We start from the raw sequence: 15011 nt of genomic DNA, 5'->3' as shown, positions 1-15011 counted from the left end.
ATGTCTAGTACGATGTAATTCAGACAATTTTGGTAACCTTTTCAAATCGTCAAGTTGATATATCTTTGGGAAAACTATCCCCAAATAACATGTCCCATACTATCCCTTTGGAAGACGGTAATAAGCATTAAGTCCACATATATAATAAATCCCGGGGATTGCTGGATCCTGTCCATTTAACATGAACGTCCATTTACTCTGAAACAAAAACACACGCTTACATTCACTCATTCCCACAAACACATTGTCATAGCATGATTTGGTCTTGGATATGCAAAGCTTTCCTACATGTAGTGCGTCTAAAGCTAACTTCCCTTGTTCTCTAATTGCACTATAACCGTCACTACTAGCAAAGGCCCGTTGCTGTAATCCTTTCTCTAGTTTACCCTTCAATGCCCTTCTTCTCTCTTCCGTGTGATCTAAAAAGCTTTTCTCTACAGGTGTAAGCAAACATGTCAAATTATTGTAGTGTGCATAAGATGTACTAATTGTTAATGTCGCCTGAAAGAATCCTTTAACTAACTTTATGCTGTAGTACTTAGCTACCCCACTCACATCCTCTATGATAAGCACATTAGAAAACACAAGATCATGATTTGAGTAAAAATATTGAATCTCTTCCTGGTTATAGAATCTTGTTAGTAACAGACTACTACGTATCCCATATGTTAATGACAGTCTATGATAGGTAACCCCCTCTTGTACCGAAACAGGAATCTGTGTACACACAAAACAATCTTTTGCATCCATTGTGTCAACATACTCTCTCAGCAAGCGATAGAAAACATCAGTGGATAGTTCCCCTTTCGAGTTAGTTCCCTCATGCAAGTATCTTGTATCCAGCTCAAACCTCTCCCAGGCTGTTAGTGCAGTGGTAGTCTCAGGAATTCTAGCATTGTTAGTCCCACTTTTATCCATTAGTGTCATACTCACAACCACGACCCTAATGAATATTTATTACATGAACCTTTTTTGCAAAAGTATTTGGTTCAAGTAAACTTAAAGTGTTGGGATTCAAGCCCACGGCTCCAGAGAGACTGGAGCCTAAATCTAGCCAGTTTAGCCTGCTCAGCCATGCTACCTCACATCTACAAGCTCACAACTATAGTAACTTGGCCAAACACTGTGGACACCCGCTGTGGTGACCTGGCTATGCCGGGTAACGCAGCATTCACCGACAGTTGAGCGAGTTACAGGTGAAAAGCAAAGTATAATAACTGTCTGCATATAATATATGTCTTTCCTTATTTATTCTTCTTCCCCATTGTATGTTTGCTCTCTGCTTTAGAAACGCGAGCTGTCATCACTGCAAGGAAACGTATCACACAGCGTTCTACTGTTTACACTCACTGAACTTTCAGCATCACAGTGACCCCTCTCGTCGCCTCTATAGTTAGACTTCAAGACAGCTGGTTTGTTTACCGATACAATTCTTGTCACCTTAGGTTGTGGTTTTTTAAAATAAGAAGGCTCGGTCCCACTGTCTGACTACCCTTATATATATACGTCACTACTTTACATAGTCTCACCTCTCGCTATGTGGATCGTAGGTGCAGAAGGCAGAGAGTGAGACACTGATGCAGACAAAATACGTTTGTGAGTTGAAAAATACTGGCAGCGGTGGGATTCGAACCCACGCCTCCAAAGAGACTGGAGCCTTAATCCAGCACCTTAGACCGCTCGGCCACACTACCCTGTGCAAACCTGTTTCTGTAAGCTTTCTGAAGTGAGATGTTCTGTTGTATAGGGGAGTTGGAGAATAAGGGTGTATAGCCTGTGAAGTGATCGTAGGAAAGTCAACGTCAACAGCAGCAGGCACGTGATACATTCAGTAGGTCAGGATTGGCCCCGGGCCATGGGAGGTGTCAGGGAGCGCCAGTCCTGAGAGTCCGTAGGAAGACAACCCTTACATTGGCGTCCCGCACGCGCTGCTTCTCTTTCTTTAAGGATAAGGAATCAAACTATCTACGTCCCTCAACTTACCAACCCTCCGCCTCAGGAAAGATTTTGTGATTCATGAGCAGAACACGGCTGGCGCTGTTTACAGTAATGCCTAAGCACAGTACTCAACTGAGCGGTGTTTCCAAACTGAGCCGTTGTACTGCCGGAAATACCATGGGATATGTCATTTAACTTTCACATAAAATAGGGTTAACCCAGCCCTACCACATACTAAAAACTAAAGATGGAACAATAAACCGACGAGGATGGGATTCGAACCCACGCGTGCAGAGCACAATGGATTAGCAGTCCATCGCCTTAACCACTCAGCCACCTCGTCTTCAAAACACCATGTTTCAGGAGTACAAAATATGGTAGCCAAAATGTGTTCTATTAGGTGATAGTTGTCTAAATATAATAATGAGCACATATTTACAGATTGTTATGGTAACTTGTTGTCTTCAGCTTTGCTCTATACGACCTTGTTGTCCATCCCTACTTCAGCTTGAATTTATATGTTAAATGTAATGTAATCATGAAAATTACATTTTCCAAACGTGTTCTATCCATATGTGATGTACTATCACACTACCCTCAAATGAGCTAAGATTGCTTTAATTCAGTTGTACGTGGATTTAAAGTGCAATATCATTCAAATATTGTACTGGTATGGCGCTTTCGAGTCTCTAGGTGTCAGTTATTGGTGGTGTGCTTACATGTCAACATTAGGCAGCAAATAGTACACAATTAAGGAAAACTGCCTTCCCATTTAATGTGCATTGTTCTGCAAAAAGTTTTAAGTAGGAGAAAGTAAAACTTAGTTTATAAAACCACCTAAACTGGGAGTATTGCCGCTACAGCTATGACACTTTAGTTTAAAAACGTACGTGCATCAACAAGAAATATTTTTGCGCTAAATAAATTGCTGTCCGACTACTCACGTAATGCATAAAACTGAGGCAGTCGTAATTACAATATATTGAAGTAATATTTTGGTAGTTTTTGTTGACGATGACTCCGCAGCAAGCGATCAGATTACTTTTTATTAGTGAAGGCGCGTCAGAGCCTTGATAAGTAAACTTACAAGGAGACATCCTAGGTCGATGAACCTTTTAGACCAGGTTCGGGGACTTCCCAGTACGAGATGTCTTTTGGCATCACAAATCAATAGATCAATATCTCAACAACAATCGCAATAACTAATCAGCATGCTAATCAATAACCTTTAATGAGAGTCAATAAGGTGAACACACCATGATCTTTCAGTCATGAATAACCACACCAATTTAGTTAAGTGTTAGGATATTTATTTCCCTACTGGTTATAATCCAAAGTCATTTCTGTTAATCTCATCAGCAATTCATCTCATTAGTAACTCTTCAGATTTGCAATTAGAAACGCAATTAATCAATGCATAGAGAATATTCACTCAGTATTAACACATAATTATTAAGAAGCAACTTAGCAAAGTCTCAGTAGTGCATGGTTCAACAAAGCAAGAACTCAGTCATTTGTCTATTTGCGTCAGATTTTAGTGAACACCTTAAATAACCTCGTATTAGCATCAGGATGTTGGGCTTCATGCAAAACTATTTAGCAAACACAAATTTGGAAAACATCTAACTATGGCCTCTATCAAAGAGCAGTTGGTACCTAGAAAGAAAAGGCAAACAGACAATTACAATTTTCATCAGATAGTTACCCATCCAACGGATCAGCAAACAGCGTCAGTCTTCGTTCTCGGGACATCAGTCGTTTGCATCATCAGCAAAGAAAGGACAGGGCAAAGTATCAGTATGGCATAGCTAAGGAACAAGAACTTCCCTCATATAGAGGAGAAGTAAGTATCAGGTAAGGAATAAGTAAAGGGTGGTTTAGAGTAACAGGGCGAACAAACGGCAAAGTCTCAAAGGAAATGGCCTAAATGGCTCAGTAGAATGGCAAAGAATGGCTTGGAGTGGAATGTCCAATAAATGCCTGATTTCTCCTCGGGTCATGTGGTTAAATCAAAACTGTCTAATTTACTCCTAATTCCTCAATGTATAATCATTGGTGCATCGCCATCTCTGTCCAATAATCTTCACCAGAGTTTTACACAAACCACAGTTCTCATGTCGTTGATTGGCCCATGTTATTGACGTTTTCATTGGTTGGAATGTCAGGTAAGAAAAGTTACATTTTACGCTACAGTCAGTAGTTCCATTGTTTTCTCCTACTCCTGGCAGCCTTGCACCTGTTACAAATTACACTGTTGCATTCAGCAAGAATGTCTCCTTGAGCAAGTAGGGTCCCATGAGAAAGAATTTACTACAGCTACACACATCTCTAGCTTCTGGGAAAGTACAGTTTCATGTCCATCAGGAAAATAGCACATTGCACGTTAGAAAAAGACAGTTTAATATGAGACCAGGAAGCTAGGCACAGACCTTCGCTAAACTAAGGCCTATTGCTTAATGAACAAACTCCTAATACATAACTCCAATTTTGATATGTTAATACAAATTAAAAACATTAGTACATAATTAATTCAGCATTAATAACTTTCATTAGTCTTCGTATACATTGGTAGCCACTCCCCGTGGGCACATTTCAAACGTGTGCATTATTTCTACGTTAACACATTTTTTATGCAGCTTCATTACACAATGTATTGTAAGCTTTTCATGTTAATATTAATTTTAAAAGACACACTCCAGCAATCCCTCCTCTGATGACTCTTGTCATCACACAAATCTTCCCTACTAATTTTATATACTAAAATTCCCTCATATCAATCTCTTCCCTTCTTGGTTTCCCCTTTGATCTTGCCCTGAATAATTTTTCCCTTTGTTTTTCTTCCCTCCTCCTATTATTTTTCGCCATCTTCAATTTTATTCTTTTACTAATTTTACATGCCACCCATGATCCAAATAAGCAATCTATAACAATCAATATTCCCTGTATTATTTTAGACAATATGCCATGCCAAATGTTACTAATCCAATTTCCCACTGAAGCAAATCCTTTCCCAACCTTTTTCCAAACACCTGGTTCTTTCAAATCCTTCAAGTCCGTACTATCCCTAGTCAAGTTAGTAAGCATACTTCTAATCTCATTACTATTATCTGGTATGTAAGCGCAACAATTACACCCATTGAGCAATCTACAAACTCTGCCATTTTTCACTAAAAGAATGTCTTAAGCAAGCCTGTTTTGAAGAGTCATAGCCCCCTCCGCATCAAGTTCAGTATCCATCAGGAGTATAGCCCCTGAAAAGTTTGTCAGCATTTTATCCTCAATAGTAGACAACTTTGGAATCTTTATGGAGTTCATAATAACTCCCACTGAAGAAATTATCGTCCCAAATATGTCTCCTACTACACCAGCAGCAGTCTCTTTCTTATGTCTAGTACGATGTAATTCAGACAATTTTGGTAACCTTTTCAAATCGTCAAGTTGATATATCTTTGGGAAAACTATCCCCAAATAACATGTCCCATACTATCCCTTTGGAAGACGGTAATAAGCATTAAGTCCACATATATAATAAATCCCGGGGATTGCTGGATCCTGTCCATTTAACATGAACGTCCATTTACTCTGAAACAAAAACACACGCTTACATTCACTCATTCCCACAAACACATTGTCATAGCATGATTTGGTCTTGGATATGCAAAGCTTTCCTACATGTAGTGCGTCTAAAGCTAACTTCCCTTGTTCTCTAATTGCACTATAACCGTCACTACTAGCAAAGGCCCGTTGCTGTAATCCTTTCTCTAGTTTACCCTTCAATGCCCTTCTTCTCTCTTCCGTGTGATCTAAAAAGCTTTTCTCTACAGGTGTAAGCAAACATGTCAAATTATTGTGGTGTGCATAAGATGTACTAATTGTTAATGTCGCCTGAAAGAATCCTTTAACTAACTTTATGCTGTAGTACTTAGCTACCCCACTCACATCCTCTATGATAAGCACATTAGAAAACACAAGATCATGATTTGAGTAAAAATATTGAATCTCTTCCTGGTTATAGAATCTTGTTAGTAACAGACTACTACGTATCCCATATGTTAATGACAGTCTATGATAGGTAACCCCCTCTTGTACCGAAACAGGAATCTGTGTACACACAAAACAATCTTTTGCATCCATTGTGTCAACATACTCACTCAGCAAGCGATAGAAAACATCAGTGGATAGTTCCCCTTTCGAGTTAGTTCCCTCATGCAAGTATCTTGTATCCAGCTCAAACCTCTCCCAGGCTGTTAGTGCAGTGGTAGTCTCAGGAATTCCAGCATTGTTAGTCCCACTTTTATCCATTAGTGTCATACTCACAACCACGACCCTAATGAATATTTATTACATGAACCTTTTTTGCAAAAGTATTTGGTTCAAGTAAACTTAAAGTGTTGGGATTCAAGCCCACGGCTCCAGAGAGACTGGAGCCTAAATCTAGCCAGTTTAGCCTGCTCAGCCATGCTACCTCACATCTACAAGCTCACAACTATAGTAACTTGGCCAAACACTGTGGACACCCGCTGTGGTGACCTGGCTATGCCGGGTAACGCAGCATTCACCGACAGTTGAGCGAGTTACAGGTGAAAAGCAAAGTATAATAACTGTCTGCATATAATATATGTCTTTCCTTATTTATTCTTCTTCCCCATTGTATGTTTGCTCTCTGCTTTAGAAACGCGAGCTGTCATCACTGCAAGGAAACGTATCACACAGCGTTCTACTGTTTACACTCACTGAACTTTCAGCATCACAGTGACCCCTCTCGTCGCCTCTATAGTTAGACTTCAAGACAGCTGGTTTGTTTACCGATACAATTCTTGTCACCTTAGGTTGTGGTTTTTTAAAATAAGAAGGCTCGGTCCCACTGTCTGACTACCCTTATATATATACGTCACTACTTTACATAGTCTCACCTCTCGCTATGTGGATCGTAGGTGCAGAAGGCAGAGAGTGAGACACTGATGCAGACAAAATACGTTTGTGAGTTGAAAAATACTGGCAGCGGTGGGATTCGAACCCACGCCTCCAAAGAGACTGGAGCCTTAATCCAGCACCTTAGACCGCTCGGCCACACTACCCTGTGCAAACCTGTTTCTGTAAGCTTTCTGAAGTGAGATGTTCTGTTGTATAGGGGAGTTGGAGAATAAGGGTGTATAGCCTGTGAAGTGATCGTAGGAAAGTCAACGTCAACAGCAGCAGGCACGTGATACATTCAGTAGGTCAGGATTGGCCCCGGGCCATGGGAGGTGTCAGGGAGCGCCAGTCCTGAGAGTCCGTAGGAAGACAACCCTTACATTGGCGTCCCGCACGCGCTGCTTCTCTTTCTTTAAGGATAAGGAATCAAACTATCTACGTCCCTCAACTTACCAACCCTCCGCCTCAGGAAAGATTTTGTGATTCATGAGCAGAACACGGCTGGCGCTGTTTACAGTAATGCCTAAGCACAGTACTCAACTGAGCGGTGTTTCCAAACTGAGCCGTTGTACTGCCGGAAATACCATGGGATATGTCATTTAACTTTCACATAAAATAGGGTTAACCCAGCCCTACCACATACTAAAAACTAAAGATGGAACAATAAACCGACGAGGATGGGATTCGAACCCACGCGTGCAGAGCACAATGGATTAGCAGTCCATCGCCTTAACCACTCAGCCACCTCGTCTTCAAAACACCATGTTTCAGGAGTACAAAATATGGTAGCCAAAATGTGTTCTATTAGGTGATAGTTGTCTAAACATAATAAAGAGCACATATTTACAGATTGTTATGGTAACTTGTTGTCTTCAGCTTTGCTCTATACAACCTTGTTGTCCATCCCTACTTCAGCTTGAATTTATATGTTAAATGTAATGTAATCATGAAAATTACACATTCCAAACGTGTTCTATCCATATGTGATGAACTATCACACTACCCTCAAATGAGCTAAGATTGCTTTAATTCAGTTGTACGTGGATTTAAAGTGCAATATCATACAAATATTGTACTGGTATGGCGCTTTCGAGTCTCTAGGTGTCAGTTATTGGTGGTGTGCTTACATGTCAACATTAGGCAGCAAATAGTACACAATTAAGGAAAACTGCCTTCCCATTTAATGTGCATTGTTCTGCAAAAAGTTTTAAGTAGGAGAAAGTAAAACTTAGTTTATAAAACCACCTAAACTGGGAGTATTGCCGCTACAGCTATGACACTTCAGTTTAAAAACGTACGTGCATCAAAAAGAAATATTTTTGCGCTAAATAAATTGCTGTCCCACTACTCACGTAATGCATAAAACTGAGGCAGTCGTAATTACAATACATTGAAGTAATATTTTGGTAGTTTTTGTTGACGATGACTCCGCAGCAAGCGATCAGATTACTTTTTATTAGTGAAGGCGCGTCAGAGCCTTGATAAGTAAACTTACAAGGAGACACGCCTAGGTCGATGAACCTTTTAGACCAGGTTCGGGGACTTCCCAGTACGAGATGTCTTTTGGCATCACAAATCAATAGATCAATATCTCAACAACAATCGCAATAACTAATCAGCATGCTAATCAATAACCTTTAATGAGAGTCAATAAAGTGAACACACCATGATCTTTCAGTCATGAATAACCACACCAATTTAGTTAAGTGTTAGGATATTTATTTCCCTACTGGTTACAATCTAAAGTCATTTCTGTTAATCTCATCAGCAATTCATCTCATTAGTAACTCTTCAGATTTGCAATTAGAAACGCAATTAATCAATGCATAGAGAATATTCACTCAGTATTAACACATAATTATTAAGAAGCAACTTAGCAAAGTCTCAGTAGTGCATGGTTCAACAAAGCAAGAACTCAGTCATTTGTCTATTTGTGGCAGATTTTAGTGAACACCTTAAATAACCTCGTATTAGCATCAGCATGTTGGGCTTCATGCAAAACAATTTAGCAAACACAAATTTGGAAAACATCTAATTATGGCCTCTATCAAAGAGCAGTTGGTACCTAGAAAGAAAAGGCAAAGAGACAATTGCAATTTTCATCAGATAGTTACCCATCCAACGGATCAGCAAACAGCGTCAGTCTTCGTCCTCGAGACATCAGTCGTTTGCATCATCAGCAAAGAAAGGACAGGGCAAAGTATCAGTATGGCATAGCTAAGGAACAAGAACTTCCCTCATATAGAGGAGAAGTAAGTATCAGGTAAGGAATAAGTAAAGGGTGGTTTAGAGTAACAGGGTGAACAAACGGCAAAGTCTCAAACAAAATGGCCTAAATGGCTCAGTAGAATGGCAAAGAATGGCTTGGAGTGGAATGTCCAATAAATGCCTGATTTCTCCTCGGGTCATGTGGTTAAATCAAAACTGTCTAATTTACTCCTAATTCCTCAATGGATAATCATTGGTGCATCGCCATCTCTGTCCAATAATCTTCACCAGAGTTTTACACAAACCACAGTTCTCATGTCGTTGATTGGCCCATGTTATTGACGTTTTCATCGGTTGGAATGTCAGGTAAGAAAAGTTACATTTTACGCTACAGTCAGTAGTTCCATTGTTTTCTCCTACTCCAGGCAGCCTTGCACCTGTTACAAATTACACTGTTGCATTCAGCAAGAATGTCTCCTTGAGCAAGTAGGGTCCCATGAGAAATAATTTACTACAGCTACACACATCTCTAGCTTCTGGGAAAGTACAGTTTCATGTCCTTCAGGAAAATAGCACATTGCACGTTAGAAAAAGACAGTTTAATATGAGACCAGGCAGCTAGGCACAGACCTTCGCTAAACTAAGGCCTACTGCTTAATGAACAAACTCCTAATACATAACTCCAATTTTGATATGTTAATACAAATTAAAAACATTAGTACATAATTAATTCAGCATTAATAACTGTCATCAGTCTTCGTATACATTGGTAGACACTCCCCGTGGGCACATTTCAAACGTGTGCATTATTTCTACGTTAACACATTTTTTATGCAGCTTCATTACACAATATATTGTAAGCTTTTCATGTTAATATTAATTTTAAAAGACACACTCCAGCAATCCCTCCTCTGATGACTCTTGTCATCACACAAATCTTCCCTACTAATTTTTCATACTAAAATTCTCTCATATCAATCTCTTCCCTTCTTGGTTTCCCCTTTGATCTTGCCCTGAATAATTTTTCCCTTTGTTTTTCTTCCCTCCTCCTATTATTTTTCGCCATATTCAATTTTATTCTTTTACTAATTTTACATGCCACCCATGATCCAAATAAGCAATCTATAACAATCAATATCCCCTGTATTATTTTAGACAATATCCCATGCCAAATGTTACTAATCCAATTTCCCACTGAAGCAAATCCTTTCCCAACCTTTTTCCAAACACCTGGTTCTTTCAAATCCTTCAAGTCCGTACTATCCCTAGTCAAGTTAGTAAGCATACTTCTAATCTCATTACTATTATCTGGTATGTAAGCGCAACAATTACACCCATTGAGCAATCTACAAACTCTGCCATTTTTCACTAAAAGAATGTCTAAAGCAAGCCTGTTTTGAAGAGTCATAGCCCCCTCCGCAGCAAGTTCAGTATCCATCAGGAGTATAGCCCCAGAAAAGTTTGTCAGCATGTTATCCTCAATAGTAGACAACTTTTGAATCTTTATGGAGTTCATAATAACTCCCACTGAAGAAATTATTGTCCCAAATATGTCTCCTACTACACCAGCAGCAGTCTCTTTCTTATGTCTAGTACGATGTAATTCAGACAATTTTGGTAACCCTTTCAAATCGTCAAGTTGATATATCTTTGGGAAAACTATCCCCAAATAACATGTCCCATACTATCCCTTTGGAAGACGGTAATAAGCATTAAGTCCACATATATAATAAATCCCGGGGATTGCTGGATCCTGTCCATTTAACATGAACGTCCATTTACTCTGAAACAAAAACACACGCTTACATTCACTCATTCCCACAAACACATTGTCATAGTATGATTTGGTCTTGGATATGCAAAGCTTTCCTACATGTAGTGTGTCTAAAGCTAACTTCCCATGTTCTCTAATTGCACTATAACCGTCACTACTAGCAAAGGCCCGTTGCTGTAATCCTTTCTCTAGTTTACCCTTCAATGCCCTTCTTCTCTCTTCCGTGTGATCTAAAAAGCTTTTCTCTACAGGTGTAAGCAAACATGTCAAATTATTGTGGTGTGCATAAGATGTACTAATTGTTAATGTCGCCTGAAAGAATCCTTTAACTAACTTTATGCTATAGTACTTAGCTACCCCACTCACATCCTCTATGATAGGCACATTAGAAAACACAAGATCATGATTTGAGTAAAAATATTGAATCTCTTCCTGGTTATAGAATCTTGTTAGTAACAGACTACAACGTATCCCATATGTTAATGACAGTCTATGATAGATAACCCCCTCTTGTACCGAAACAGGAATCTGTGTACACACAAAACAATCTTTTGCATCCATTGTGTCAACATACTCACTCAGCAAGCGATAGAAAACATCAGTGGATAGTTCCCCTTTCGAGTTAGTTCCCTCATGCAAGTATCTTGTATCCAGCTCAAACCTCTCCCAGGCTGTTAGTGCAGTGGTAGTCTCAGGAATTGTAGCATTGTTAGTCCCACTTTTATCCATTAGTGTCATACTCACAACCACGACCCTAATGAATATTTATTACATGAACCTTTTTTGCAAAAGTATTTGGTTCAAGTAAACTTAAAGTGTTGGGATTCAAGCCCACGGCTCCAGAGAGACTGGAGCCTAAATCTAGCCAGTTTAGCCTGCTCAGCCACGCTACCTCACATCTACAAGCTCACAACTATAGTAACTTGGCCAAACACTGTGGACACCCGCTGTGGTGACCTGGCTATGCAGGGTAACGCAGCATTCACCGACAGTTGAGCGAGTTACAGGTGAAAAGCAAAGTATAATAACTGTCTGCATATAATATATGTCTTTCCTTATTTATTCTTCTTCCCCATTGTATGTTTGCTCTCTGCTTTAGAAACGCGAGCTGTCATCACTGCAAGGAAACGTATCACACAGCGTTCTACTGTTTACACTCACTGAACTTTCAGCATCACAGTGACCCCTCTCGTCGCCTCTATAGTTAGACTTCAAGACAGCTGGTTTGTTTACCGATACAATTCTTGTCACCTTAGGTTGTGGTTTGTTAAAATAAGAAGGCTTGGTCCCACTGTCTGGCTACCCTTATATATATACGTCACCACTTTACATAGTCTCACCTCTCGCTATGTGGATCGTAGGTGCAGAAGGCAGAGAGTGAGACACTGATGCAGACAAAATACGTTTGTGAGTTGAAAAACACAGGCAGCGGTGGGATTCGAACCCACGCCTCCAAAGAGACTGGAGCCTTAATCCAGCGCCTTAGACCGCTCGGCCACACTACCCTGTGCAAACCTGTTTCTGTAGGCTTTCTGAAGTGAGATGTTCTGTTGTATAGGGGAGTTGGAGAATAAGGGTGTATAGCCTGTGAAGTGATCCTAGGAAAGTCAACGCCAACAGCAGCAGGCACGTGATAAATTCAGTAGGTCAGGATTGGCCCCGGGCCATGGGAGGTGTCAGTGAGCGCGAGTCCTGAGAGTCCGTAGGAAGACAACCCTTACATTGGCGTCCCGCACGCGCTGCTTCTCTTTCTTTAAGTATAAGGAATCAAACTATCTACGTCCCTCAACTTACCAACCCTCCGCCTCAGGAAAGATTTTGTGATTCATGAGCAGAACCCAGCTGGCGCTGTTTACAGTAATGCCTAAGCACAGTACTCAACTGAGCGGTGTTTCCAAACTGAGCCGTTGTACTGCCGGAAATACCATGGGATATGTCATTTAACTTTCACATAAAATAGGGTTAATCCAGTCCTACCACATACTAAAATCTAAGGACGGAACAATAAACCGACGAGGAGGGGATTCGAACCCACGCGTGCAGAGCACAATGGATTAGCCGTCCATCGCCTTAACCACTCGGCCACCTCGTCTTCAAAACACCATGTTTCAGGAGTACAAAATATGGTAGCCAAAATGTGTTCTATTAGGTGATAGTTGTCTAAACATAATAAAGATCATATATTTACAGATTGTTATGGTAACTTGTTGTCTTCAGCTTTGCTCTACACGACCTTGTTGTCCATCCCTACTTCAGCTTGAATTTATATGTTAAATGTAATGTAATCATGAAAATTACACTTTCCAAACGTGTTCTATCCATATGTGATGTACTATCACACTACCCTCAAATGAGCTAAGATTGCTTTAATTCAGTTGTACGTGGATTTAAAGTGCAATATCATACAAATATTGTACTGGTATGGCGCTTTCGAGTCTCTAGGTGTCAGTTATTGGTGGTGTGCTTAAATGTCAACATTAGGCAGCAAATAGTACACAATTAAGGAAAACTGCCTTCCCATTTAATGTGCATTGTTCTGCAAAAAGTTTTAAGTAGGAGAAAGTAAAACTTAGTTTATAAAACCACCTAAACTGGGAGTATTGCCGCTACAGCCATGACACTTCAGTTTAAAAACGTACGTGCATCAACAAGAAATATTTTTGCGCTAAATAAATTGCTGTCCGACTACTCACGTAATGCATAAAACTGAGGCAGTCGTAATTACAATACATTGAAGTAATATTTTGGTAGTTTTTGTTGACGATGACTCCGCAGCAAGCGATCAGATTACTTTTTATTAGTGAAGGCGCGTCAGAGCCTTGATAAGTAGACTTACAAGGAGACATCCTAGGTCGATGAACCTTTTAGACCAGGTTCGGGGACTTCCCAGTACGAGATGTCTTTTGGCATCACAAATCAATAGATCAATATCTCAACAACAATCGCAATAACTAATCAGCATGCTAATCAATAACCTTTCATGAGAGTCAATAAAGTGAACACACCATGATCTTTCAGTCATGAATAACCACACCAATTTAGTTAAGTGTTAGGATATTTATTTCCCTACTGGTTACAATCTAAAGTCATTTCTGTTAATCTCATCAGCAATTCATCTCATTAGTAACTCTTCAGATTTGCAATTAGAAACGCAATTAATCAATGCATAGAGAATATTCACTCAGTATTAACACATAATTATTAAGAAGCAACTTAGCAAAGTCTCAGTAGTGCATGGTTCAACAAAGCAAGAACTCTGTCATTTGTCTATATGCGTCAGATTTTAGTGAACACCTTAAATAACCTCGTATTAGCATCAGCATGTTGGGCTTCATGCAAAACAATTTAGCAAACACAAATTTGGAAAACATCTAACTATGGCCTCTATCAAAGAGCAGTTGGTACCTAGAAAGAAAAGGCAAACAGACAATTAAAATTTTCATCAGATAGTTACCCATCCAACGGATCAGCAAACAGCGTCAGTCTTCGTCCTCGGGACATCAGTCATTTGCATCATCAGCAAAGAAAGGGCAGGGCAAAGTATCAGTATGGCATAGCTAAGGAACAAGAACTTCCCTCATATAGAGGAGAAGTAAGTATCAGGTAAGGAATAAGTAAAGGGTGGTTTAGAGTAACAGGGCGAACAAACGGCAAAGTCTCAAACTAAATGGCCTAAATGGCTCTGTAGAATGGCAAAGAATGGCTTGGAGTGGAATGTCCAATAAATGCCTGATTTCTCCTCGGGTCATGTGGTTAAATCAAAGCTGTCTAATTTACTCCTAATTCCTCAATGGATAATCATTGGTGCATCGCCATCTCTGTCCAATAATCTTCACCAGAGTTTTACACAAACCACAGTTCTCATGTCGTTGATTGGCCCATGTTATTGACGTTTTCATCGGTTGGAATGACAGGTAAGAAAAGTTACATTTTACGTTACAGTCAGTAGTTCCATTGTTTTCTCCTTCTCCAGGCAGCCTTGCACCTGTTACAAATTACACTGTTGCATTCAGCAAGAATGTCTCCTTCAGCAAGTAGGGTCCCATGAGAAAGAATTTACTACAGCTACACACATCTCTAGCTTCTGGGAAAGTACAGTTTCATGTCCTTCAGGAAAATAGCACATTGCACGTTAGAAAAAGACAGTTTAATATGAGACCAGGCAGCTAGGCACAGA

At 39.9% G+C, this 15011-nt stretch overlaps 6 non-coding genes across 6 annotated transcripts; all 6 read right to left on the bottom strand.

The window, feature by feature from the left end:
- Positions 1 to 1612: 1612 nt before the first annotated feature.
- On the bottom strand, positions 1613 to 1694 carry TRNAL-AAG (transfer RNA leucine (anticodon AAG)). Its single transcript has one exon. It is a non-coding gene; the product is annotated as a tRNA-Leu (tRNA).
- A 505-nt stretch (positions 1695 to 2199) lies between these two features.
- On the bottom strand, positions 2200 to 2281 carry TRNAS-GCU (transfer RNA serine (anticodon GCU)). Its single transcript has one exon. It is a non-coding gene; the product is annotated as a tRNA-Ser (tRNA).
- Positions 2282 to 6934: 4653 nt separating this feature from the next.
- Positions 6935 to 7016, bottom strand: TRNAL-AAG (transfer RNA leucine (anticodon AAG)). Its single transcript has one exon. It is a non-coding gene; the product is annotated as a tRNA-Leu (tRNA).
- Positions 7017 to 7521: 505 nt separating this feature from the next.
- TRNAS-GCU (transfer RNA serine (anticodon GCU)) lies at positions 7522 to 7603 on the bottom strand. The gene has a single exon. It is a non-coding gene; the product is annotated as a tRNA-Ser (tRNA).
- A 4654-nt stretch (positions 7604 to 12257) lies between these two features.
- On the bottom strand, positions 12258 to 12339 carry TRNAL-AAG (transfer RNA leucine (anticodon AAG)). The gene has a single exon. It is a non-coding gene; the product is annotated as a tRNA-Leu (tRNA).
- A 505-nt stretch (positions 12340 to 12844) lies between these two features.
- Positions 12845 to 12926, bottom strand: TRNAS-GCU (transfer RNA serine (anticodon GCU)). Its single transcript has one exon. It is a non-coding gene; the product is annotated as a tRNA-Ser (tRNA).
- Between the last annotated feature and the right edge of the window lie 2085 nt (positions 12927 to 15011).

This window comes from Pleurodeles waltl, chromosome 12 (assembly GCF_031143425.1).
Source record: "Pleurodeles waltl isolate 20211129_DDA chromosome 12, aPleWal1.hap1.20221129, whole genome shotgun sequence".
In the NCBI taxonomy this organism is placed as follows: Eukaryota; Metazoa; Chordata; class Amphibia; order Caudata; family Salamandridae; genus Pleurodeles; species Pleurodeles waltl.
Note: the sequence above shows the minus strand (reverse complement) of the source record. Positions and strands in the feature narration are given on the sequence as shown.